The sequence below is a fragment of the Bos grunniens genome, chromosome 4 (assembly GCF_055505025.1).
Source record: "Bos grunniens cultivar Pamir isolate PY7600 chromosome 4, Bosgru_T2T1.0, whole genome shotgun sequence".
NCBI classification, from domain to species: domain Eukaryota; kingdom Metazoa; phylum Chordata; class Mammalia; order Artiodactyla; family Bovidae; genus Bos; species Bos grunniens.
The window spans coordinates 67,202,030-67,230,000 of record NC_141168.1 but is presented as its reverse complement, the minus strand read 5'-3'; the positions used below and the strand labels follow the sequence as shown (position 1 = coordinate 67,230,000).

Sequence of the window (27,971 nt, the reverse complement as noted above, 5' to 3'; positions counted from 1 at the left end):
TCTGTAGCCCGCCTTTAGTACATTGAACTGCCAGACAGAGAAATTAATACCCTGAGTGACTGTATTTTAATTAAGCAATTTCATGCAAATTACAAATTTTAGATTGCCAAATAATATATTGCACAAAAATTGTAGGCTGGCTGATCTGATATGCATGGAGTATTACTCTTCCAGGCACTGTGCATACATAGGAAAATGAACAAAAATGCTAATTTCCAATCTACTATGCAAACGGTAAAAGATGCCTATTTAGATACATATGCTTTTCTTAGGAAGAGTAAACAGTTCTTTAATTTAATATAGCTGACACTTGAAGATGTGTTTTTCTCTTTTACAAAGATAATTTTTACATTGAACAAGTAAATGAGAATTCAAGTAGAAAGCATCTTGTTAATAGCGACTAATAAAAACTAATATTGCATGCAGTATAATGATATTAAACCTTGTAACTGGTACATAAAGCAAGATCATTCCTATTGTGACTCTGTCAATGAACATCAAATATACTTGCATATTAAATATATACTGTTCAGCAGAAGAAAATATTAACCCTTTTAGCAGAAGACTCAGCTTTCCTGTGAGATTTTACTTTGAAATAAAAATAAAGAAATGGCATATTTGAAAGAAAAAAAAACTATTTAAATTCTACATTTAAAAATACTGTAGCTAATTTTTAGCTTTTCTAACAGATTTATAAAGTAAGAACAATCAAGAAACTCCTTGTTTACAATGTAAGAGCATATAGAATATACATGTTTCAACACTCAGAGCTTAAAGAGCTAGTCTAGGTTTAATAAAATAATCATTTGTTTCTGTCTTCTCTGTATTTTCATGTTGGAACATAAGGGAAGGGGAGAGATTATACTTCCTTTTGCACATAGCTCCTTGTATTGTTCTCCAGATGTGTCTCATCTCTTGTGAAGATATGTTTTTATTCATAAAAACACAGTTTGATACTCTATGAATAAAGAGCAATATAGCATTTAAATGCTTCTAGGGTGCCAAAACTTTCCCAAAGCAAACATTCAAACTAGAAATGGGAAAAAAATTCAGCAGGGAGTTCCAGGAAATCAGTAACAAACCATGCAAGATGATTTTTCAGTTTTTGAGAATATGTACTTATGCAAGTTGAGGTTCATCCAGGAAAGAAGTTGATTTTAGTGTCTGTGTAAGAGAGCTTTCTGAATATTGCTGCTGTAAAGATTTCAATCCCTTATTTATTCTCTCCCAGACATGTCTCCAAGAATTTGGGATACAATTTTAAAATTTACATATTATATAACTTTAATAACTCTTTTGTTTTTCAGAGTAAATATCACCATCTCTAGTTTTGCCCACACAGAGCCTCAGAATCTTATTTCATAATCAAGGACAGTCTAAATTGGCCAGATCTCTCTTACTATGTCTGTGGTGTTTTTGTTACTTGGACCTTTATAAACATTGTGTAAGTTTGGTAGGAATGATTGAACCCAAACCACAAAATAAGCACAATATGGATTTAATTTTACAGTTGACTTAGATATACTACACATTGGTTGAACTGTGTTCCTGAAATAATTACCAACACTCTTCTCACTAAAGAACTGATGTCAGCTTTCAGCTTTGTCTTGTATGTGTGTATGTATATAGTCTCTATTCCAGTGCAAGCCAGATTTGAGTTTTGCCCAATATTTCCTCTGTTCTGTTATCTTTGGCCACAGTGATTATCTGCTTTCTTCTAAAAGGGCACTAACACTGTTTACATAAAGATTTTAGTCAAGACTGAAGTAGTTGATCAAAGTTTCATTTCAAATTAAGCAGTTATCAATGGCCTCAGGGTTGGGTTTCAGGAAGGTTGGACCAAATCTAAAATTCCTAAAGTCACACCCAAAATCAGGAGCTGGAGAGATAAGATGAGAACACCAAGTTTTCAGGGTTAAGACTGGGTTCATTAATAAGAGATAAAGCCAATTTTTTTTTTTTTTTTGATAAGGTGGGAAGTGAATTGACCTAGGTTGTATGCCCATCTCTAAATCATTTATTGGGAGAAGGTAGAAGCAGGGGTCTGAGTACAGGCATCTGGACTGTGTACACACTTAGAAGCCAGAGAGTATGGTCAGACCCCTCTAAACCACTGCAATTAAGGCAAAGCACGGTAGTTCCCCCAAGAGAAAACTTTAGATTCTGTTCCCAGTAGAATCAATGGTGAGTAAGCAAAACAGTATGTATGTGTCCATGACAGCCATAGACAAGCTATTTGAAGTTGAGCATCTTATATAATTGTTCTGAGCCTCAGATTTTTTTATCTATACAATTGGTACAATAAGACCATCCTAGAAAGGTTGAGAATGGGAGATGATTTGTGTAAATTGATTCTCAAGCACTGAACATATAAGAAAATAAGTTTAATAAGTTATTGCTTAAGAAAAGTGTTGTGTTGTGCTGTGCTGTGCTTAGTTGCTCAGTTGTGTCTGACTCTTTGCAACCCCATGGACCGTAGACTCCCAGGCTCCTCTGTCCATGGGGATTCTTCAGGCAACAATACTGGGGTGGGTTGCTATACCCTCTTCCAGGGGATCTTCCCAATCCAGAAATCGAACCCAAGTCTCCTGCATTGCAGGCAGATTCTTTACCATCTGAGCCACCAGGGAAGCCCTTAAGAATAGTACTTATAATAAAATATATTGTATATGTATATTATGTGAATGTATTTACTTATATTTACAATTATTTTTAGAGATGAGTTTGGAAAAAAATGATAGGGGACATTAGTCTGACATGCAAATAATAGTTATCTCTAGGTAGTAAGCTGATGGAAATAATATTTCTCCAGATTTTCTTTACTTTCCAGATTTTTTAATAGCTATGTTCTTTTTTATGATATAAAATAAATACTTTTTAAAATAAATCAAGAAAATGCATGTATTATAATTAATCCTAAAACATGCTTTTTTTCAACATCACTTAGTTTTGAGAATATATCCTCACAGTTCACTAAGTATGAAGGATATTGGACCATCAATGTTAATACTCCCATTTAGTTGTTTATTGGTATTTTATTTTTATCAAAATAAATGGGCCAAGTCAGTTTATATTTTTTAATAAATATGTAAGGATCAGTTGCCTTTAAAGAGTAACTAGTAGATTTGATTTAAAAAAATATGCCATGAAATTATTATTTCTTTAAATATAAACTGAGAGTCTAAAAATCACTAAGAAATTGTCCTTTAACATTCAAGTTATTAAGTGCTTTGCACTGGGTTGAGTTCAAGGAAGTTTATAATTAAAGATAGCAAAAGGGGCTAATAACAATACTGTTTACCTGGCTATACCCATAGTATTGCTATTGTACTTGTGTGTGTGTGTGTGTGTGTATTCCTGGAGACAGGTGAACATATACACCCATACTTACATTCAAATAAAGTCCTTTTAAGAAAACTACTTTAATCAGTGGGATCTTGCGCTTTGTAAAATTGTAACCTTATGACATGTTGATGTCCATATTGCTGTAAGAATTCCCACCAAGGCTATATAGATTTTATTTATTAAGAATTAATAGTCTAAGGACAAGAGAAGCCTGGCATGCTGCAGTCTGTGGGGTTGCAAAGAGTTGGACCCAACTTAGAGACTGAACAACAACAATAATAATGTCAGAGGAAAAAAACTGGAGAAATACCACCAAGGTTCCTAGAGTTTAAAGGAAGATAGATGGATTTTAAGAAAAGTACAAGAAACATAACTGCTATTTTGGAAATGCGTATCAAGTACAATGAGAAAACAGGAAGGGGCTTTGCTGAGCCTGCCCTGGAGAGAGAAAAAGGGAAGCCACAGAGGTGGCAGCATTTGAAGAGAGGCTTAGAAGCTGAGTTAGAATCTGATGTCAATCAAGTGAACAAGGAAAAGGGGCAGCATAAGCGGAGTCCAGTGTAGCAGAGTATGGTTCACATGCTGCTGGTGGCAAAGGTGATATTTAGGATGTACAGTTATGGACAGTTTTTTCTTTGTTTCTTTTAACTTTACATTTTTAAATAGTTACAGATTCATAGGTACTTGTGGGGAAAATGTATAGGAAGGTCCTGTGCACCCTACACTCTCCCTCCTCCAATGTTAGCATCTTATCTAACAACAGTAGATATCCATGCCATGAAGCTGGTGTTAGTAGAATTTACAGAGCTTGAGATTGGCCAGTCATACATATATTCGTTTGTATGTGAGTACAGTTCTAGTCAATTTTATCACATGTGTAACTACCACCGTAAAAAAATGAAGAACTATTCCATCACCATAAAGTTCCCTTATGTTATATCCCTTATTTATATCTCCAGCACCCCCAAACTTCTACTCTCTACCCACTCCACATTCAGACTCTAATTTCTGTCAACCACTAATCTGCTTTGTATCTCTCTAATTACATTATTTCAAGAATATTATGTAAATGTAATCACAGAGAATGCTACCTTTTGAGATTGGCTTTTTCCCTTGCAACATGATTTCTCTAGAGATTCATCTAAATTGTTGCTACATCGTTAGTTTGCTCTGTTTTATTGCTGAGTAGTATTCCATGATATGGTTGTACCAAAGTTTGTTAACTTTGTTCACTCACTGAACGACATTTGAATTTTCCTGTTTTTGAACTGCCAAAATCATTCCAGGTCTTGAACATAAGTTTTAATTTATCTGAGATAAATGCATAAGAGTGCTTGATTGTTTGGTAAATGTGTTTTAGTTTTAATGAAAGTTGTCAACCTGTTTTCCAAAATGGCTCTGTCACATTATATTCCCACCAGAAATATATGAATAATTGACATTAAAAAACTTTTATAGTTACATCTTTATTTTAGGTTACTTTCTATGTGTTAAATAATATCAGTGTTCCACTTAATGATAGTTTCCTCTTAAATATGAATATATTAAGATAAAAATTAGCTGGCTAAGATCAATGTAAAAATATTATACTGTTTCTGTTTTTTGGGACATGGCAAAAAACAATGCAGGTAGTATAGGAAGAAGGGAAATTTGGAAAACTGGCATGGTGGTTTAGGTCCTTTATTTTGATTGTTAAATATTAGATAGTTTTGGTTTCAAGTCTTGTTCCATCACTAACTACCTCTGATTCAGTCTCTTATATATTATTTAACTCAACATATTAATGAAAGAAAGTGAAAGTGTTAGTCACTCAGTGGTGTAACACCCCATGGATTATAGTCTGCCAGGCTCCTCTCTCTGTGGGATTCTCCAGGCAAGAATACTGGAGGGGGTTGCCATTTCCTTCTCTAGGGGATCTTCCCAACCCAGGAATCAAACCTTGGTCTCCTGGATTAAAGGGAGATTCTTAAATGTCTGAGCCACCAGGAAAGCTCCAATATATTAATAAAACATATACTTTTAATAGTAATAACCATGGTTGTTGAGAAAATCATTGAGATCACTTATATCAAAAACATAACTAATGCCCAGAATGTTGTAAACCTCTTATCTATTTTTGTAAAGACAGCCATTGTCGAGGGTGAGTATACACGAGGCCATACATAGAATGATTCATAACATGTGGATGGGACTCAAAAACAAACAAACAAACAAACAAATTCAATGGTGCTAAATGTAACCTTGAAAGGGACATACTGCCAATTATATATACAGAGATTAACAATAGGAGTAAACTGATCCATAGTATGTATGGAAATACCTCTTCCTATTTATTCTTCACAGAGTAATAGGTATCATAGGTTCATAAAACAAAGCTAAAGGAACTCTTTTCAAATTCATATAAATGAAACCTAACCCTTTATGATGTGAAGTTTGATATTACATTCTTGTTTCAGCTATTAGTTTTTAGCTAGAGTCTCCTCTTTTGACTTCAGAAACTCAAATCAGACTGTTGGAGCAATTGAGAGGAAAGAACTTAGACTAATAGGAACCTAGATTTTCAGAAGGCATCTTAACTACTTCTCTAACTGTGTCAGTCCAGTGAACTACTTAATCTCTCCAACCCTGTATATTCTATGTAAAATAGGCTTAATATTTTCTCTAAGGATTCATCCTGAGAATTAAGTGAGATAATATCTTTAAGATTCCTGGCATATAGTTGGAGTTCATTAAGTAATAATTATTTTTATTTGGAGGGGTTTTTAAAAATGAGTCTTGGGTTAAAGCAAACTCACTTATGAGTAGAACTGAATTTGTTGATCTAAACTGCAGCCTCTTTTTGCTAACAGTGCCAAACAGAGTTTCCTAAGAGTTTTTAAAGGGATGTGCTTGAGGTTTGCGGAGAAGGCAATGGCAACCCACCCCAGTACTCTTGCCTGGAAAATCCCATGGACTGAGGAGCCTGGTAGGCTGCAGTCCATGGGGTTGCTAGGAGTCGGACACGACTGAGCGACTTCGCTTTCACTTTTCACTTTCATGCATTGGAGAAGGAAATGGCAACCTACTCCAGTGTTCTTGCCTGGAGGATCACAGGGATGGGGGAGCCTGGTGGACTGCTGTCTATGGGGTCGCACAGAGTCGAACACAACTGAAGCGACTTAGCAGCAGCTTGAGGTTTGAGGGGTTGAGATGTCCTGTGTGCACATCTGTTTGACTATGCTTGTTTCAAATACCCAATACTCATTCATTCACTCACTCATTCAATAAATGATAACAGGGTAACCTGAAAACCTAAGATGCAGGACTTCCCTGGCTGTCCAGTAGTTGAGATTTCGCCTTCCAGTGTAGAAGTATGGATTTGATCCCTGTCAGGGGGCTGAGATCCCACATGCTTCATGGCCAAAAAACCAAAACATAAAAAACAGGAGCAATATTGTAACAAATTCAATTGTTTGTTTTTTGTTTAGTCACTAAGTCCTGTCCAACTCTTTGTGACCCCCTGGACTATGGTCCACCAGATTCCTCTGTCCATGGGATTTCCCAGGCAAGAATACTGGAGTGGACTGTCATTTCCTCCAATAAAGACTTTAAAAAATGGTTGACAGTAAAAAAAAAAAGAAGAAGAAGAAGAAGAAGAAGAAGCACCTGAGGCATAAGATCCTGGACCTAAAATCATTCTACTCAACCATGGGTGATTACTATTGCACATCTGACTCATTTGAGTCACTTTCTTGATACTGAAGGGAATGATTAGTAGTTGTGTTTAGACACAGAGTAGAAAGGAAGGTTATAGAGTGAGGAACTCTCATACCTAGGGATACTAGACTGAAAAGTTGCTTTAGTTTTCCTACTAATAACCTTCATAGAGATAGGCAAGATTGATGACAGTGGTGCTTTTTTTGCCCACTATATCAATCATAAACATTATCAGCCAGCCTTTTCAATTTTGAGAGAACTTTATAATTTTGGTAGGAAAGAATGTGGAAAGGAAGCTCAGCAGGATAATGACATCTCTCTTAACCCTTTTTAAGGGATAAATTTTCCCTCCTATTCCCCTGTTATTGGTGGAAAGTTTACTGCAATACAATGGATTAGAAAAGAACAGTGGTCAACAAAATAAACAGATTATCAGAAATGTTTAAGACTAAATATTGGAAGTTGTTAAGGGTTACTTATTATTGAATGTTTGTCTTTGAGGCATTTAAAATTTTATTTAATGTAATAATTATGCTTAAAATGCTATGAACTATAAATTTAATGGAGAGTAGATTATAATTGTAATATATTATATATACCATATATATGGTACATATATATATATATATATATATATATATAATATGTGCCATATATCCCTCACTACATATTTAAATGGATGACAACATTTCAGGGAAGATTTGAATTTTACTATAAAACTTTTAAAATTGTACTTTGGCATTATTAAAACATTGCATTTTTCTTTTATTTTAAAATTTTAACTGGATGAGGTACTAGAGTGAATGCTTTATGCAATTTTAAAAATGATTTTTTGCAATATTAACTTTTATAATATGAAATATAATTAGAACAATGAAAATAAGAAGTGTTCAAGATTATAGTGCTTACTACCCTTGGTCCCTGCCCTTCCCTATTTCCATTTTTGTCTCGCTTTTCATTGGCCTTCACTGGGAAGATCTTTCTAAATAGATTGTTTTTCTGTGTTTAGAGTCCACATTCCAAAACATATTCCTGCACTTCCCAATAAACCTGAACTGTCTTGTTTTTAAAGATTTTAAAGTTAATAGGAATCAAAGTGGGATCGTTATTTCTCCTAGAAAAGTATCTATTTTTTAGAATGTTTTTTGCCAGATTTTGGAAGGTATACCTTACCCAACTACAGTGCTTTACTTGGATACAGGAAAACTGTGTTTTTGCTTCAGCACTGCCACTTGAAGGGTTTGCTGACATGTGTAAAGCACTCACTTGCTTTGACATTCAGTACTCTCCTCTGAAAAATGGGCATGATAATCTAGACCACTTAACATGATTGCTATGAGGACTAAATGGCACAATAGAGACAAAAATGATTTTAAAACTATGAAATATTGTGCAAATAAAGTATTCTTTAATCTCAAAATTTATCTTGGGAGAGTTAATGTCTTTTCATTTATGAGAGTTCAGTTCAGTTCAGTTCAGTCGCTCAGTCGTGTCCAACTCTGTGAGACCCCATGAATCGCAAAACACCAGCCCTCCCTGTCCATCACCAATTCCCGGAGTTTACACAAACTCACGTCCATCAAGTCGGTAATGCCATCCAGCCATCTCATCCTCTGTCGTCCTCTTCCCACCTGTCCTCAATCTCTCCCAGAATCAGGGTCCTTTCAAATGAGTCAGCTCTTCGCATCAGGTGGCCAAAGTATTGCAGTTTCAGCTTCAACATCAGTCCTTCCAATGAACACCCAGGACTGATCTCCTTTAGGATGGACTTGTTGGATTCTCCTGGCAGTCCAAGGGATTCTCAAGAGTCTTTTCCAACATCACAGTTCAAAAGCATCAATTCTTTGGTGCTCAGCTTTCTTTATACTCCAACCCTCACATCCATACATGACTACTGAAAATACCATAGCCTTGACTAGATGGATGTTTGTCGACAAAGTAATGTCTCTGCTTTTTAATATGGTGTCTAGGTTGGCCATAGCTTTCCTTCCAAGGAGTAAGCATCTTTTAATTTCATGGCTGCAATCATTACATAAATTTACATAAATTTTAGGTATAAAATTTAAATGTAAACAATTTATATTTTCCACAAATATTATTTTCAAGAGCTACTACTCCAAACTGTGAGAAAAATTTATAGCATATTTTTGTCCTACATAAGATGCTGACAATTATTATTAATATAAGCGTATAAATATCATGAAATATGTAATACTATAGAGACTATGCAAGCTTGATATAGAATAACATTTCTTGTGCATTTATTCTATAAAAATACATTGTAAGTTCATGTTTTTCTTCAAATAATTAAATATTTCAAAAGTTATAGCATGCACTATTAAAATAAGTATTTTTAATTTTTAGATTACTAAGTGTGATGTAGCCTTAGCCAAATGCCACTCATGTAAAGGAAACAAAATACATTGTCATATATTCAAATAATGAGAAAATTAGTTAGAATCAGATACACAAAGATAGATGAAATAAACATTTCTAAAAATTAGAATATTGAGGACAAAATGCTTTGGTAAATTTAATAATATTAATGATATAGTTTATCTAAATATTGTTTCTAGATGGAGACAACATCAAATCTGTGGTAAAATGACACTTGAAATAGAAGTTATATAATAAAAATCAATGACAGTAATAATTGTGATCTATAACTTCTGATCATATTAGTAAAGATTTGCTGATCTGAGCATCAGTTCAATTCAGTTCAGTTCAGTTGCTTAGTCATGTCCGACTCTTTGCGACTCCAAGAATCGCAGCATGCCAGGCCTCCCTGTCCATCACCAACTCCCAGAGTTCACTCAGACTCACATCCATCGAGTCAGTGATGCCATCCAGCCATCTCATCCTCTGTCGTCCCCTTCTCCTCCTGCCCCCAATCCCTCTCAGCATCAGAGTCTTTTCCAATGAGTTAACTCTTTGCATGATGTGGCCAAAGTACTGGAGTTTCAGCTTAGGCATCATTCCCTCCAAAGAAATCCCAGGGCTGATCTCCTTCAGAATGGACTGGTTGGATCTCCTTGCAGTCCAAGGGACTCTCAAGAGTCTTCTCCAACACCACAGTTCAAAAGCATCAATGCTTCGGCGCTCAGCTTTCTTCACAGTCCAACTCTCACATCCATACATGACCACTGGAAAAATCATAGCCTTGACTACACAGACATTTGTTCACAAAGTAATGTCTCTGCTCTTCAATATGCTATCTAGGTTGGTCATAACTTTCCTTCCAAGGAGTAAGCGTCTTTTAATTTCATGGCTGCAGTCACCATCTGCACTGATAATGGAGCCCCGAAAAATAAAGTCTGACACTGTTTCCACTATTTTCTCATCTATTTCCCATGAAGTGATGGGAGCAGATGCCATGATCTTCGTTTTCTGAATGTTGAGTTTTAAGCCAACTTTTTCACTCTCCTCTTTCACCTTCATCAAGAGGCTTTTTAGTTCCTCTTCACTTTCTGCCATAAGGGTGGTGTCATCTGCATATCTGAGGTTATTGATATTTCTCCCAGCAATCTTGACTCCAGCTTGTGCTTCTTCCAGCCCAGTGTTTCTCATGATGTACTCTGCACATAAGTTAAATAAGCAGGGTGACAATATACAGCCTTGACGTACTCCTTTTCCTATTTGGAACCAGTCTGTTGTTCCATGTCCAGTTCTAACTGTTGCTTCCTGACCTGCATACAAATTTCTCAAGAGGCAGGTCAGGTGGTCTGGTATTCCCATCTCTTTCAGAATTTTCCACAGTTTATTTTGATCCACACAGTCAAAGGCTTTGGTATAGTCAATAAATCAGAAATAGATGTTTTTCTGGAACTCTCTTGCTTTTTCAATGATCCAGCGGATGTTGGCAATTTGGTCTCTGGTTCCTCTGCCTTTTCTAAAACCAGCTTGAACATCTGTAAGTTCACGGTTCATGTATTGCTGAAACCTGGCTTGGAGAATTTTGAGCATTACTTTACTAGCATGTGAGATGAGTGCAATTGTGTGGTAGTTTGAGCATTCTTTGGCATTGCCTTTCTTTGGGATTGGAATGAAAACTGACCTTTTCCAGTCCTGTGGCCACTGCTGAGTTTTCCAAATTTGCTGGCATATTGAGTGCAGCACTTTCACAGCATCATCTTTCAGAATTTGAAATAGTTCAACTGGAATTCCATCACCTCCACTAGCTTTGTTCGTAGTGATGCTTTCTAAGGCCCACTTGACTTCACATTCCAGGATGTCTGGCTCTAGGTCAGTGATCACACCATTGTGATTATCTGGGTAGTGAATATCTTTTTTGTATAGTTCTTCTGTGTATTCTTGCCACCTCTTCTCAATATCTTCTGCTTCTGTTAGGTCCATGACATTTCTGTCTTTTATTGAGCCCATCTTTGCATGAAATGTTCCCTTGGTATCTCTAATTTTCTTAAAGAGATCTCTAGTCTTTCCCATTCTGTTGTTCTCTATTTCTTTGCACTGATCGCTGAGGAAGGCTTTCTTATCTCTTCTTGCTATTCTTTGGAACTCTGCATTCAGATGCTTATATCTTTCCTTTTTTCCTTTGCTTTCACTTCTCTTCTTTTCACAGCTATTTGTAAGGCCTCCCCAGACAGACATTTTGCTTTTTTGCATTTCCTTTCCATGGGGATGATCTTGATCCCTGTCTCCTGTACAATGTCACAAACCTCCGTCCATAGTTCATCAGGCACTCTATCTATCAGATATAGTCCCTTAAATGTATTTCTCACTTCCACTGTATAATCATAGGGATTTGATTTAGGTCATACCTGAATGGTCTAGTGGTTTTCCCTACTTTCTTCAATTTAAGTCTGAATTTTGTAATAATGAGTTCATGATCTGAGCCACAGTCAGCTCCTGGTCTTCTTTTTGTTGACTGTATAGAGCTTCTCCATCTTTGAGCATAGACGATATAAAATCTATCTAAATTTTGCATACCTATGGAGAAGTCACAGAGACGGCTATGGCACTCCACTCTAGTACTCTTGCCTGGAAAATCCCATGGACAGAGGAGCCTGGTAGGCTGCAGTCCATGGGGTCGCTAAGAGTTGGACACGACTGAGCAACTTCACTTTCACTTTTGTGCATTGGAGAAGGAAATGGCAACCCACTCCAGTGTTCTTGCCTGGAGAATCCCAGGGGTGGGGGAGCCTGGTGGGCTGCTGTCTATGGGGTCGCACAGAGTCGGACACGACTGAAGTGACTTAGCAGCAGCAGCAGCAGCATGGAGAAGTCAAAAGTCATTAGAATCAAAAGGATGATAATTATTTGTCAAAATTAGAATAAAAATCGAAAGCAAAGAAAACCATTCTTGAGGCAAAAGAGAATATAAAATTACAGTCAACCATATTCAATTTATACTCTGAAACAAGAATTGTAAAAGTTCAAAGTTAAAAAATATAGAAAAGTCAATAAAAATCCTAATGATTTATAATTTTAAAAATATTTTGAAATTCAAATAGAAAAGTGACAGTAGCTGAAAGAATGGTTAAAGTAGGTCAGATACAGAGAAACAAAACAAAGTGGGAGATACAATACAAATGTCAGATAAAATAGACCTGACTTCAAGAAGAAAGTATTTTAAACCAAGAAGTTTGAAACAACTAACCATACCTCTCCTTCACCTTTCACTTTAAAGGCTTTGCTGAAAGCTTTCAGTAACTTTGGGGTTTTTAGGGCATGAGCCACCCTTCTCCTTGCATGGCCCTATAATAAACTTTCTCTATTCCAAATTAAAAAAAAAAAAAAAGAATTCAAGGTAAAAACCATACAGAGAATCAAAACAATTGATAAAAGTTGTCAGTCAACTTCTAGGCAGTTTTTAAGAATGTTACGACTGAGCTACTTCACTTTCACTTTTTACTTTCATGCATTGGAGAAGGAAATGGCAACCCACTCCAGTGTTCTTGCCTGGAGAATCCCAGGGACAGGGGGGCCTGGTGGGCTGCTGTCTATGGGGTTGCACAGAGTTGGACATGACTGAAGTGACTTAGCCTAGCCTAGCCTATGTAACAAAATAGGAGTCGGACACAACTGAGCGACTGAACTGAACTGAACTGAACTGATGTAACAAAAGCAATTCCAACTAATTATATAAAGTAAAAGGTATTAGAAATGAAAGAAGTAGAAAATAACATTAGTAGATGTTATTTATCACTATTATTCTGGACAGATCAAGTAACAAAAAGCAAGAGTGCGTCAAAGACTTTTTTGTTGTTGGTATCAAGCTATTAATAATTATGAGCATTCTGTTTACTCATGTGAGAAGCAGATGAATCCATAGATTAGTTTTATCCACCAAAGGGGGAAAAGGCTTGATATAAAAGAAAGAGAAGAGAGGGAGGAAAAATGGACTACAGACAATATTAGAACAGTGGTCAGTTTCCACTTTTCTAAAGTGATTAGTTGTTAGTTAAAAGGAGGTGTGTCTAACCCATCTATCCTCTATTGATTGACAAAGCAGAATAAAAGAAAACAACTTCAGTTGTTTATGGATTCCTTAGAAGACCTCACACATTTATTAGTGTCTTTGTGACAAGCTGACTCTATGAAATGTCTGCCAGAAGGTCTTTAAAAACATCTCTACTTTAGTTATATCAAATCTTCCCCATTTCCCTGTTCAGAAACTTTCAGGTATAATTATGATTTGTCATAATACACTTGCATATAAAATAAATACAAAGTCTATGAAAGAAAATATTTCACATTGTTAAGACAGATGGTTCTGGTGGTGATATTAAGTGTGATTTTTATTCTTCTTATAAGTTGTCCTAAAATTTTCAAAATCAAAAAATTAGTTTTATAATCAAAAAACCTAAATTTTTTTATTTTAAAAAGCAATAATTGTCCTCCTCATTGAGCAACCGAGTGCTTTATGTAGGTTGCTTCATTTAGTCCTGCAGCAAAACCCAACATAGTTTATTACCTCATTTAGAGAGAAAGAAATTGATCCTGAGAGAGGACAACTAATTTGTCCAAGAATCCACTAGTTCCATTATTTTGACTCACTAAATATTAGTAACATGTCCCCTCTTATCATTCTTTTTTAATAATATACTAGAGGATCTACCCAAGAATGGGATATAAAGATATACAGACTAGAAGGAAAAAACAAATCTCTCTTTGCTCTGAGATGACGTGATGAATTTAGAAGATCAGAAAAAAAATTTTTTAAGTCCCTGGAACAAATAAGTAATTATAGCAAGGTGTGAGGATAACAAGGTTAATATGCAGAAGTCAGTTGGTTTCCAACAACTAGGAGTGAATGAGGAATTTGAAATTAAAAGAACAATACTATTTATATTATCATTTCCGGCAGTGAAATGCTTAGAGATAAATATATACAGAATCTATAGGAAAACTGTGAAACTCTGATTAATGAAAGCAAAAAACTGTTACAAATTCAATTCAGTTTAAATCAAAATTCCAAAAAGTTAATTTGTAGATATTTAAAAAAAATGGGTTATGAAGTTTACATGGAGTGGCAAAAGACCCAGAATAATCAACATAATATTGAAGGAGAATAAAGTTGGAAGACTGGCATGACCTGACTTCAAGACTTACAATAAAGTTATAGTGCTATGTGAGTCCAACTATATGATAGTCACAGAGAAGGCAATGGCAACCCACTCCAGTACTCTTGCCTGGAGAATCACAGGGACAGGGGAGCAGTCTATGGGGTTGCACAGAGTCGGACACGACTGAAGCGACTTAGCAGCAGCAGCGGCAGCAGCAGCATATGATATTCTGGGAAAAAAACAAAAAACAAAACTACGGAAAGAGTAAAAAGGTTAATACTCCTGGAGCCTACTCAAACTCATGTCCATTGATTCATTGATGCCATCCAACCATCTCATCTTCTGTTATGCCCTTCTCCTCCTGCACTCAATCTTTACCAGTATCAGGGTCTTTTCAAATGAGTCAGCTCTTTGCATCAGGTGGCCAAAGTATTGGAGTTTTGGCTTCAGCATCAGTCTTTCCAATGAATACTCAGGACTGATCTCCTTTAGGATGGACTGGCTGAATCTCCTTGAAGTCCAAAGGACTCTCAAGAGTCTTCTCCAACACCACAGTTCAAAAGCATCAATTCTTTGGGGCTCAGTTTTCTTTATAATCCTACTCTTACATTTATACATGATTACTGGAAAAAACAGACTATATTTTTGAGCTCCAAAATCACTGCAGATGGTGACTGCAGCCATGAAATTAAAAGACGTTTACTCCTTGGAAGGAAAGTTATGACCAACCTAGATAGCATATTCAAAAGCAGAGACATTACTTTGCGAACAAAGGTCTGTCTAGTCAAGGCTATGGTTTTTCCAGTGGTCATGTATGGATGTGAGAGTTGGACTGTGAAGAAGGCTGAGTGCTGAAGAATTGATGCTTTTGAACTGTGGTGTTGGAGAAGACTCTTGAGAGTCCCTTGGACTGCAAGGAGATCCAACCAGTCCATTCTGAAGGAGATCAGCCTTGGGATTTCTTTGGAAGGAATGATGCTAAAGCTGAAACTCCAATACTTCGGCCACCTCATGCGAAGAGTTGACTCATTGGAAAAGACTCTGATGCTGGGAGGGATTGGGGGCAGGAGGAGAAGGGGACGACAGAGGATGAGACGGCTGGATGGCATCACTGACTTGATGGATGTGAGTCTGAGTGAACTCCGGGAGTTGGTGATGGACAGGGAGGCCTGGCATGCTGCGATTCATGGGATCACAAAGAGTCAAACACAACTGAGCAACTGAACTGAACTGAACTGAACTGGAAAAAACATAGCTTTGCCTAGATGGACCTTTGTTGACAAAGTAACATCTCTGCTTTTTAATATGCTCTCTAGATTGGTCATAAACTTTCTTCCAAGAAACAAGCGTCTTTTAATTTCATGGCTGCAATCACCATCTGCAATGATTTTGGAGTCCAAAAAATCAAGTCTGTTTTCATTGCTTTCCCATTTATTTGCCATGAAATGATAGGTCAGATGCCATGATCTTACTTTTCTGAATGTTGAGCTTTAAGCCAACTTTTTCACTCTCCTCTTTCACTTTCATCAAGAGGCTCTTTAGTTCTTCACTTTCTGCAACAAGGGTGATGTCATCTGCATATCTGAGGTTATTGATATTTCTCCCAGCAATCTTGATTCCACCTTGTGCTTCTTCCAGCCCAGCATTTCTCATGATGTACTCTGCATGTAAGTTAAATAGGCAGGGTAACAATATACAGCCTTGACGTATTCCTTTTCCTATTTGGAACCAGTTTGCTGTTCCATATTCAGTTCTAACTGTTGCTTCCTGACCTATGTACAGATTTCTCAGGAGGCAGATCAGGTGGTCTGGTATTCCCACCTGTTTAAGAATTTTCCAGAGTTTGTTGTGGTCCACACAGTCAAAGGATTTGGCATAGTCAGTAAAGCAGAAGTAGATGTTTTTCTGGAACTCTCTTGCTTTTTCTATGATCCAACAGATGCTGGCAATTTGATCTCTGGTTCCTCTGCCTTTTCTAAAACCAGCTTGAACATCTGGAAGTTCACAGTTCATGTACTGTTGAAGCCTGGCATGGAGAATTTTAAGCATTACTTTGCTAGCCTGTAAGATGAGCACAATTGTGTGGTAGTTTGAGCACTTTTTTGCATTGCCTTTCTTTGGGATTGGAATGTAAACTGACCTTTTCCAGTCCTGTGACCACTGCTGAGTTTTCCAAATTTGCTGACATATTGAGTGCAGCACTTTCACAGCATCATCTTTCAGAATTTGAAATAGTTCAACTGGAATCCCATCATCTCCACTAGCTTTGTTCATAGTGATGCTTCCTAAGTCTCACTTGACTTCACGTTCCAGGATGTCTGGCTCTAGGTGAGTGACCACACTATGTGGTTATCTGGGTAGTGAATATCTTTTTTGTATAGTTCTTCTGTGTATTCTTGCCACCTCTTCTTAATACCTTCTGCTTTTGTTAGGTCCATAGCATTTCTGTCCTTTATTGTGCCCATCTTTGCATGAAAATTTCCCTTGGTATCTCAGATTTTCTTGACGAGATATCTAGTCTTTCCCATTCTTTTGCTTTCCTCTATTTCTTTGCATTAATCACTGAGAAAGGCTTTATTATCTCTCCTTGCTATTCTTTGGTACTCTGCATGCAAATGATTATATCTTTCCTTTTCTCCTTTGCCTTTCACTTCACTTCTTTTCAAAGCTGTTTGTAGGGGCTCCTCAGACAACCATTTTGCCTTTTTGCATTTCTTTTTCTTGAGGATGATCTTGATCCCTGCCTCCTGTACACTGTCACAATCCACTGTCCAAAAGTCTTCAGGCACTTTCTCTATCCAATCTAATTCCTTGAATCATACCTGAATGGTCTGGTGGTTTTCCCTACTTTCTTCAATTTAAGTGTGAATTTGGCAATAAGGAATTCATGATCTGAGCCACAGTCAGCTCCTGGTCTTGTTTTTGCTGACTGTATAGAGCTTCTCCATCTTTGGCTGCAAATAATATAATCAACCTTATAAAGATGGAATAATTAATGTACAGATATCCCTTAAAAATATGCTGGTACTTTTGAGGAAATGAAGAGGCAGTTTGGCTGGAGTAATAACAACAGAAGGGAAAGTGGAGGGAGAAGAGTTAAAAGAAGAGGGAAGTGACTGGGGCTTTTACTTTGGGTGAGATGGGAAGCCATTGGATCATGCACAGCAATGTAGTAGCAAGACCTGATGTGTTTTAAATGGATCGTAACTCTGGAATTAAGAATAGGGTGCAAGAGTGGAAATTTCGAGACCCATCAGGAGCCTATTGCAGTAATGCAAGGGAGAATAATGGTATTTTAGCCTTCTGTATTCCAAATTATGTGATGGATGGCATCACTGACTCGATGGACGTGAGTCTGGGTGAACTCCGGGAGTTGATGATGAACAGGGAGGCCTGGCGTGCTGCAATTCATGGGGTCGCAAAGAATCGGACACGACTGAGCGACTGAACTGAACTGATTCCAAATTAAAAAAAAAATAGTTATTTTTTTTTTTTTACTATTTTTCCTATTAGTGCTATTTCCTATAGCACTATTAGGAAATAGTGCTGAGAGGAACAGAGAGAACAGTTGTACAGGGTTTCCTTATACAAAGGTTACTCATCATCATGGTAAGGCTAGAAAATTCCAATATGCACCTTAGGTTGTTGGATACAGATTCCCTAACCTACAGTTATGAAGCAGTGATGACTTTGTGTACTCTTTGTTTGCTTCTTTTAGCAAGCAGACATACTTGTTTTAGATATCACTTAGTGATAGCAGATGAGCTAAGGCTGGTTAGTTATTACAAATGAAAGAGCTACAAGTGACTGAGACTAGAGGTCACAGTTATTAACTGCAAAATATGATGTGAAGAAAAAAAAATTCCCAAATTTTACTACTTATTTCAAAGGAGAATATCATTGATAGTATTGAAGGCTATGTGAAACATAACTGGTAGCATATTAATTGAGGTTTTTATTTTAAGCTCTTATTTATTCCAAAGTTGAATGTAACCATTTCTTCATGCTGACATATAGGATGGGAATGAAGAGCCATATGTGACACCTCAAACTTGTGAAAATATGCATTTGTACCGTTGTCTTCCTGTTTATAGACAGGAGGGAGGGGAATAGTAAGAGTCATAGAAGACAGCCTATTGTTTAGATAAGTTTATTAAGTCTACCTTGAATATGAAAGGAATGAGTGGAGCTGCATTTATCAGACATGATACTCTAAGAAAGTATGAAGAATATGTTTTGAAATTCAGTTCAGTTCAGTCACTCATTTGTGTCCTACTCTTTACGACCCCATGGACTGCAGCACACCAGGCCTTCCTGTCCATTCCCAGCTCCTGGAACTTGCTCAAACTCATGTCCACTGAGTCAGTGATGCCATCCAACCATCTAATTTTCTGTTGTCCCTTTCTCCTCGTCTTCTAGGAGGCAAAGAAATAAAAAAAAGCAGGGAGAGTCTGGGAAAGCTGGAGAAAAATGATTTAGAGGCATTTTAAAAAGAGGCATGTTTTTTTTTAATCGCAAATCATATTTTTTGTCATGATACAATGTTCCTCCGGCCTTCCTTAATTTCCTGTGTAGTCCACACTGCAGGTCCATTGCCTTCTGTAAGTGGTGATGGTACCATTATTCATAAATTAAGCAAAAATGTCTTGGATCTATATTGAGATGCTAAGTGAAGAAGTCAATAAGTGCAGACTATGACAGAAGCAGGAATTTTGAGCCAGTGATAACTAGGAAAACAAGAGACATCTTGCCCTGATGATCTCCAAAGAGATCTGGGGATGCATGGATCTCATTGCACATGAACCGGATTTTGAGCTACACTATTTGGATCTCAAGAAACAGAGTACTTTGGCTAACATTTGAGTTATTGCTTCAGCAGGGCATTGATAACCTGAAATGATTATACATTAGGAATGTAATGTTCAAGGGATAAGTAAATCCCACTTACAGTATATGAACAGGTCAGCTATCAAAGACTCTATGGACATGAGTTTGAACAGGCTCCAGGAGTTGGTGATGGACAGGAAATCCTGGCATGCTGCAGTCTATGGAGTCTCAAAGAGTTGGACACGACTGAGTGACTGAATTGAACTGAATAGCTATCAAATTCAGTGATTTTCAGATCCTCAAATTCTTGATTAAAAACTTGCCTGAACATTAAAATCACCTTAGTGGCTTTGAAACCATGCCTATGTTTGAACTCCATCCTGAACTAATTAAATAAGAATTTTATGCACAGTCAAATTTAAGAACAATAATGGGTATCAAATAACTAGAATAATTCAACCTAGAACATGTAGCCTATGATTCCCTTTTTCACCAATTAAATGTTAATCAATGGAAAAAAATTGTGGTTCCCCAACTATGTAGATGGAGAAGGCAATGGCACCCCGCTCTAGTACTCTTGCCTGGAAAATCCCATGGACTGAGGAGCCTGGTAGGAGGCCGTCTATGGGGTCGCACAGAGTTGGACACGACTGAAGTGACTTAGCAGCAGCAGGAGCAGCAACTATGTAGAATTCAATTTATTAAGACTAGTAGAGGAGAAATATTGATGTGTTAGGCATATGTTCTTCCCTTAAAGAGTTTATAATGAAGAAACTAGATTTATACGTGAAAAATAACTATCAAAATTGCTCTGTGACTTCAAGTATGGGGTAACAATATGAGGCAGAATAATTAGGAATTGTTGTAAGTAGAAAAGAGTACCTGAGTTACTCAGTAATAACTGTTTCTTGCTTCAGAAGGACTCTGCTGCTGCTGCTTCTGCTGCTAAGTAGCTTCAGTTGTGTCCTACTCTGTGCAACCCCATAAACAGCAGCCCATCAGGCTCCCCCGTCCCTGGGATTCTCCAGGCAAGAACCCTGGAGTGGGTTGCCATTTCCTTCTCCAATGCATGAAAGTGAAAAGTGAAAGTGAAGTCGCTCAGTCGTGTCCGACTCTTAGCGACCCCATGGACTGCAGCCCACCAGGCCCCTCCATCCATGGGATTTTCCAGGCAAGAGTACTGGAGTGGGGTGCCATTGCCTTCTCTGTCAGAAGGACTCTAGCTATCTGTAAATAGCTATTGCAGATGGATAGGATTGATCCAAGTTACTTTTAAAATATTTGAAAACATCATTATTATTGAAGAATGCCTCAGATTCTAGAAACTGTATTATAAATAGGAAGAATTGCAAACTATAAGGACTGAATTTTCACAAATAGTGTTTTATGTTGTTCATCAAAAAAATCTAATGGAAAAATTAATCAACTAGTACACATAATTGTCCTGATTCTTTTTAGTAATTAAGGAGAAATAATCAGTGCATATAAATTATAATAATTGCTAGTGTTTTCATGCAATTAGATACATTGGGTTTTTATTTATTGTCCAGTTTATCTAACCCGTGGCATAGTGGTGCGGAGCCGCTCTGGAACTGCACCTCCTGGGTTTGGATGCTGGATCTTCTGCCTTCTGTGTGACCTTGAGCAATGTCATTAATCTCCATCTCCTGTTTCCTCATATATAAAAATGAGATGATAATATTATTTTCCTTTAAAAATTGCCATGGGGATTGAATTAGATCCTAGTCTAAATGAAAAGCACTTAAATGAAATGCATATGTCATATAGTCTGTTCCCAATAAGTGTTAGCTGTTACTATTTCTAATCTTCTTTGAAATCATGTATTAATTAGTGATCATCATTATCCTCCATAAACATAACAGAAATTGAAAAATAGAGAGTGATTTTATTTAAATTAAAAAAAAGTTTAATTGAAATGAATCATTGGCATCTTCAGGCTTCCCTGGTGGCTCAGATGGTAAATAATCTGCCTGCAATGTAGGAGACCCGGGTTCAATCCCTGGGTGGGAAGATCCCCTGGAGAAGGGAAGAGCAACCTACTCCAGTATTCTTGCCTGGAGAATACCACGGACAGAGGAGCCCTGCAGGCTCAAGCCCACAGGGTAGCCAAGTGTCAGGCATGACTGAGTGACTGAGCGACTCACACGTTCACTTTCACTTTCCTTCAGTCTCCATAGGCTTCCACTGAAACAGAAATACAAGCTGTAATCTTTAGCAAGTTAATCATCTCTTCTGTGCCTCAGTTTCTCACCTGTACAATGAGGATAATCATACTTCATACCTCAGTGAATTGTTGTGAGGATTAAATAACATAATGTGCAAAGTACTTAAAACAATACATAGCACAAATTAAGCACCCTGTGTTAGCTCCTGTTCTTATGAGTGCCCTTAGTTTTATGATTGTGCTCTATTCATGATCTTCCACTTTGCCATTCCCATGGTTCTCCAGCCCCCTGAGGGGTCCTTTAGTGGATCCCCTCTACTCATGTTAATTTCCCTGGTTGCTTGTGAGCTTAAGGCAGCAGAAAATGACTACCAGCTTGTTAATAGCATTTTGAATGAAACTCATTTTTATAGAATGTCCTGGGGATTTACATTTTAAACCTTTCATCACTAATATTCTTCCGTTGAAGGATATTCTCTAAGTGTAGGTGACAAAGAGCCAAATCTCATCCTCACTACCTTTGAGTGTTGTGGGCATTGAGTGGTACAGGAATGGCGTAGGGGTGAGGAGACTGTTTTCTTGAACTTGGCTCCATTCTACATGTAAGGTCAGTCCAAAGGAAATGTTTCTCTTTCCTTTAGAGGAAGGGAGAATGGCTTGTACCTCTTTGACACTTAAAATCCAGAGTGGGAATAACTGAAGATGACAAAAACAAACTTTACTGACTCCATAATTTTTTCTGAGCTTAGCATTATGTATATTTATATTCCTCTTTCTGCAGCAAATAGAAACTGTGACATTGGAGCTTTCTGTCTTATGTGACCATGCACTGAGATATTTTAGGAAAAATCATGATGATGACAGCAATTTTTAGAAAATACACCATGAAAACAGGTTTTCTAGCACTTGAAAGAACAAATTAAATACATTTTCTTAACATTTTAGTGGTAAGAATATTCTGATAAAACTAAACAAGGAGACTGTAGCTTTTCATTCTCTAAATAATCAACTTTGGCAGCGTTTCTGCAGTAAATTTAAATCTACTCTGCATTATAAAAAAAAAAAAAAAGACAGTGCTCTATTTTGTTTTACTTGCATTTGAGAATAGGTCCCTTTTATCTGATGGAAGAGAACAAAAAGAATAGGCATAGTATTTTAAAGAACAGCACCCTAAGGATTTTTAAAAATCTGAGAATAAAAATAACTGTGTATAGATGGCATTATATCATTTTTAGAATTTTTAAAAAGCTTCTTTCATTAAAAAAATCTCTGCCAAAATGAATTCCTGATAAAAGACATTACTCTGCTCAATTTTATTAGTTTAGCTTTAATGTCAGTATTCAGGTTTATAAGTGCAGTATTAGAAAAACAATGGATTAATAATAGATGTCATATGATGCTTTTTACCTCATGTTTGATTCCTCATTGCTTTTCTCTGTTGCTTTAATTCCTAATCACTCTCCCCCAAACAGAGAGCATCTGCCAATTTCATTATATGGAACTTAATAATACTTAATTAAAATACAAAGCTCTAGTTGCTATCTACCATTTAATTGAATGTGATTTAAATAAAACAATAATGGAAAGTATCAGGTAGTTCATATATATTTCTGTTTGAAAAAGGATAATATCTTGACTTTTCTTCAGAGTAACCATAGGTTTGTAATTTTATCTATGTCATAAAAGGAAACTTTGCAAAATATTATTGGTTTTTCTCTCCTTCTAGCACTTAAAACTACATCTCATTGTAGTTTTTAAAATATTAACTTCCCTTTTGGACATTCAGGGCAACACTGTTGCATTTTTATGTATCTTAAGTTTTTTCTAGATATGAGTTTGTAATGGTTTCAAAAATATTCATCTACAATGTCTAATAAGATGAAACATGCTTTTACTAATTATTTTTTGCTTGCAAATTTTGATGAAAAGTGTAACTGTATGACAATCTGTTAAAAGAATATCTTTGGGTGGAAGTGATAATTATCAATTAGTTCCTAGTTACCCTAGAAAAGTGAAAAATAGTATTAATAATAATCATGGCAGAAGCATTCAGGTGCCATGAACTGTTGTTTGCTTCTTTTTTTCACTTTATGTCCAATACTAATTTTTGTAAAACAAATGGACAGGTATAGAAATATAGATCAGGGGAGAAAAGGGTTGAAATAGACATTATGTTTAGAAGTTAATGTGAATTTCATAAAAAATGTGTGAAAGTGATCTTTTATATATATATATATATATATATATATATACACACACACACAGTTTTGTCTTATTTGTTCCAGATCATTTTTTAAAATCACACATTATAAATTCAGATGAGGTCACTTTGTGTTCTTTCCCTGTCTCATTCCCTTCTATCACTTTCTATTAATAGGAAATTGGTATTTAGTTTGGCTATCTACAATGTTATAGTTTTATAGTGTATTTATGAAGCAAATATCCAGAAATGGTTCCTTGTCATATTCCTTTATGGAATTGCTGTGTTTTTGATGCATTGGAAAAAGAAATGGCAACCCACTCCAGTGTTCTTGCCTGGAGAATCCCAAGGATGGGGGAGCCTGATAGGAGGCCATCTATGGGGTCGCACAGAGTCGGACACGACTGAAGCGACTTAGCAACAATAGCAGCAGCAGCAGTGGTAAACTAAGGTGGAGGGGACAGAGGAAGAAGCAGATGATGGGTGGAAACTGTGTACACATAGGGAGGAGGATTTCATCAGTGATTTGTTTAGAACTGCTGACTTTGTGTTTTATTGCTGTCTTTAAATTCTTTACAGACAATGCTTCCCCTTATTGCCTACACTCAGACAAAACATCTCACTGTTCTCCCCTGCCCCACCGCCCCATAGTATGCCACAGCAGATATAAATGTGCTACAATTTCAAATTTTATTATCTTTTTGTGATCAGTTGAGCTGTTGTTCAGTCGCTCCGTCATGTCCGGCTCTTTGCAGCCCCATGAACTGCAGCATGCCAGACTTCCCTGTTCTTTACTGTCTTCCCGTCGGACACGACTGAGCGACTTCACTTTCACTTTTCGCTTTCATGCATTGGAGAAGGAAATGGCAACCTGCTCCAGTGTTCTTGCCTGGAAAACCCCAGGGATGGTGGAGCCTGATGGGCTGCCATCTATGGGGTCGCACAGAGTTGGACACGACTGAAGCGACTTAGCAGCAGCAGCAGAGCTTGCTGAAACTCATGTCCATTGAGTCGGTGATGCCATCCAACCATCTCCTCCTCTGTTGTTCCCTTCTTCTCCTGCCATCTATCTTTCCCAGCATCAGGGTCTTTTCCAATGAGTTGGCTCATTGCATCAGGTCGTCAAAGTATTGGAGCTTCAGCTTCACTGCCCATGGGTATATTGCTTCCCAAAGTGATTGTACCAGCTTACCTTCTAATCAGCATGCTGCAAGTTTAAATTTACCCAAAACCTTTTACCAATAGTTAGAAATGTTAGACTTTTTCTTTTCCAGTTGAGTGTGTGCAAATGGTTTCTTTTTGTTGTTTTACCTTGCATTTCCATGATTTCCAGAGTGGTTGTTCATCTTCTCATATTAGCCAACACCTTCTCTTGAATTACATATTTTTGTTATTCATTTAGAGGACCAATAAATTTAATATTTCAGATAGATATCTTTTGTTAAGACTGTAAATGGCTATTCCCAAACTCTTACTGTATCTTAACATTGTTATAGGGGATTTTTTGATCTTATAAAAAGTTTCCAAGATATCTTTCTATTCCAAGGTTATAAGATTCTGCATATTGTTACCTGTGTTTAAAAGTTTTAAAATTTCTGTATTTAAGATTATAATTTATTTTGTTTTTGTTTGAAGTGAGTTCAGATTCTAATTTTATCTTTTTATGTGGATAGAAATTCATATTCTGATTCTATTTAAAAAAACTAGAATATACTCTTGATTCCTGAATTTATAATGCTGACCCTTTCATATACATTAAATTCTAATATACATGCATTATGTCTCTTTACAATATTCTAGCCTTTGTGAATTTTGCTGATCTTGCACCTGTAACATGCCTGTTCTATTTACCTCCAATCTGATAAAGTATGACCTGTGGTCCTGTTGATTTTCTGCAAAATTATCTTATTTATCCTTATAACTTTGCATTTTCATATTGATTTTAGAATTATTTTCTGTAATTCAACAAATTCTGTTAGGATATTTCTTGCATTTAGTTTATGTGTTAATTGAAATAAGATTGACATATTTACAATTTTTAGTCATGTTATCTATGCTGTATCACTCTATGAATTCAAATCTTCTTTTGTGCTCTTAGTAGCTTTCAAATGTTTCACATCTCTTTTTTCTTCCAGTTTTATTGAGATATAATTGATATACAGTATTGTATAAATTCAAGGTGCACAGCATAAACATTTTATTTGCATATATCATAAAATGATTATCACACTAAGTTTAGTGAGCATCCATTGTCTAATATAGATACATTATTAAAGAAATAGAAAAAAATAAGTTTTTCTGGTGATGAGAACTCTTTGGATTTACTCTAACTTTCATATGTAATGTACACCAGTGTTAATTCTATTTGTCATATTACATGTAATGTAATGTAATGTAATATGTGGGATGTGCATTACAGGGATGTGCATTACATCCCTCAGTTCAGTTCAGTCGCTCAATCGTGTCCGACTCTTTGCGACCCCGTGAATTGCAGCACGCCAGGCCTCCCTGTTCATCACTAACTCCCGGAGTTCACCCAAACTCTTGTCCATCAAGTCAGTGATGCCATCCAGCCATCTCATCCTCTGTCATCCCCTTCTCCTCCTGCCCCCAATCCCTCCCAGCATCAGAGTCTTATAACTGGACACTTGTACTCTTTTACTGGCTTTATCCAATTCCCCATCCTCTGGTAATGCCCCGTCTCCGGTAACCATGAATTTGAACTCATTTTTCCTATGAATTTGTTTGTTTGCTAGGTTCTAAAGCATAGTTGATCTACAACACCATGTTAGTTCTGTTATACAGCATGCTGCTGCTGCTAAGTCACTTCAGTCGTGTCCGACTCTGTGCGACCCCATAGACGGCAGCCCACCAGGCTTCCCCATCCCTGGGATTCTCCAGGCAAGAACAGCATAGTGATTAGATATTTCTATGCAGTTTGGAGTGATCATGATGATAAGTCCAGTTACAATCTGTCACTATACAAAGATAGTACAAAGTTATTGGCTATAGTTCCCCCATATAGTACATTTAATATCTTGCACTGGAAGCTTGTACCTCTTAATATCCCTTACCTATCTTTGTTCTCCCTTACCTTATCTTACCTTATCTTTGCTTACCTATCTTACCTTACCTATCCCTTACCTTATCTTTGCTCCACCCAACCTTAACCAACACTTGTTTCTTCTTTGTAACCATAACTCTGTTTCTGTAATGTAATGTTTGTTCATTTGTTTTGGTTTTTAGATTCCACATATAAATGAAATCATACAGTATTTATCTTTCTCTTTCTTATTTATTTCACTTAGCATAATACCTATGTCCATCGCTGGTCACAAATGGCAAGATTTCATTCTTTCTTATGGCTAATGTTCCATTGAATGTATATACACCATTTTTTTATACACTAATCTATTCATGGCCACTTTCATTTCTTTCTTATCTTGGCTATTGTAAATACTGCTGCAATGAATGTAGCAGTGAATTTATCTTTTCTAGTTAGTTTTTTTTTTTTTTCAGATAAATACAAAGGAGTAGAATTTCTGGATTATATGGTAGTTTTATTTTTAACTTTAGAGGAATCTCTATACTGTTTTCCATAGTGGTTGCACAAATTTACATTCCAACCAGCAGTATAACATGGCTTCCTTTTCTACATATCATCTCCAACACTTGTTATTTGTTGCTTTCTGGGTAATAACCATTGTGACAGGTGTAAATCTGTATGTCGTTATAGTTTTGGACTTATAGTTCCCTGATGATTAACGGTTTTGAGCATCATTTCATGTACCTATTGGTCATCTGGATGTCTTCCTTGGAAAAAATGTCTATTCAGATCCTCTGACCATTTTTTTAATCCAGTTGTTTGTTTTCTTAATGTCTAGCTCTATGAGTTCTTTGCATATTATGGGTATTAACATTGTGTTGTTATTGTTTGCAAATATCTTCTCCCATTCAGTAAGTGGTCTTTATGTTGTGTTAATAATTTCTTTCACTGTGCAAAAGCTTTTTCGTTTTCTGTAGTCCCATTTGTTTATTTTTCCTTTTATTTCCTGAAAGACATGTCTAAAAAACTATTACAAAAATTTATGTCAAAGAGCATACTATGTTTTCTTTTAGAAATGGTATGATTTGGGATCTTAGGTATAAGTCTGTAATCCTTTTTGAATTTACTTTTGTGTATGGTGTCAGA

The 27,971-nt window shown here is 36.5% G+C and overlaps 1 long non-coding RNA gene across 6 annotated transcripts in view; it reads left to right on the top strand.

Moving 5' to 3' along the window:
- LOC147374287 (uncharacterized) overlaps positions 1-27,971 on the top strand; it is a 272,383-nt gene that overhangs the window by 198,019 nt on the left and 46,393 nt on the right. For 3 of the 6 annotated variants that reach the window (XR_015163234.1, XR_015163236.1, XR_015163232.1), the window contains one exon: positions 6,813-6,968. The exons of the other annotated variants lie outside the window; for them this stretch is intronic. This is a non-coding gene — a long non-coding RNA (uncharacterized LOC147374287). Of the gene's footprint in view, positions 1-6,812; positions 6,969-27,971 lie in introns of those variants that run through there. 6 annotated transcript variants of the gene reach the window in all.